The sequence below is a fragment of the Carya illinoinensis genome, chromosome 13 (assembly GCF_018687715.1).
Source record: "Carya illinoinensis cultivar Pawnee chromosome 13, C.illinoinensisPawnee_v1, whole genome shotgun sequence".
Classification (NCBI taxonomy): domain Eukaryota; kingdom Viridiplantae; phylum Streptophyta; class Magnoliopsida; order Fagales; family Juglandaceae; genus Carya; species Carya illinoinensis.
The window spans coordinates 16,905,001-16,905,928 of record NC_056764.1 but is presented as its reverse complement, the minus strand read 5'-3'; positions in this window follow the sequence as shown (position 1 = coordinate 16,905,928).

Genomic DNA, 928 nt, shown 5'->3' with positions numbered 1-928 from the left:
TTAAGGTTGTAATGATAGGCCACAGGGTGAGGGTTAAGAAAGAACTGGATATGGGAAATTAAATCAAACTGGGAAAATACTTAGTGAAAAGAACATTAAAAGAGAAACTCACATGATTCAAATCATAGCTCTTTCTTGGCAATATGCTCATACTTGTGGCATTATTATTGCTGTAATCACTGATGTAATACCAACACTTCCCTTAACCAAATTTGAGGTAATTCACTTTCCGCTTGGCTACTTCTTTTTCTTTTCTTTTCTTTTCTTTTTTTTTTTTTTTTTTTTTTTATATCACTTCCTTTCTTCTTCTTCTTTTTCTTTGATCGAACAGAGCAAACCTAATACGTTTCATCATGTAACCAATTTTCTCTTTTAAATGTAACTCTCCACCAAAGTATTTTCTCAAACTATCAACGGTAGATTCATTGTTTTTCAGGCTTAGAGCGGGCATGGTTTATGTAGTTTAAAGAATCAATAAAGGCTCATGAAGGCTCAAGGGGGTTGACTATGGAAACACACCATGTAATGATGGCATGACATTTAGGACGGCTGGGAAAGCTTTTTGGTTATGCCAAAGAAATGCCTAGATCATTTCTCTAATATTTGGTCTCGACTAGGATTTCGCCTCAAGGACCCATCAACGGATTCTAGAGCAAAGCAAAATCGAACCTCCCTCTTTCAATTAATTCAACTTCTTCTCTTCATAAGCAAAATGGAATAAGAGAAAAACGACTATGTGCTCAATTGTGTTCAAGGTCAAAGATTTAAACCAAAGTACCCACAAAACTTCACTTGACATAAAAGAAATTTTTGAAAATTTTTCTCAAAACCATCTTCAATCACAAATTTCAGAGTCATAGAGAATTCAATCTTACTCCAATGCATGCTTGGTAAAAGAATCAAACAACCCATCAACAACCCAAAACTT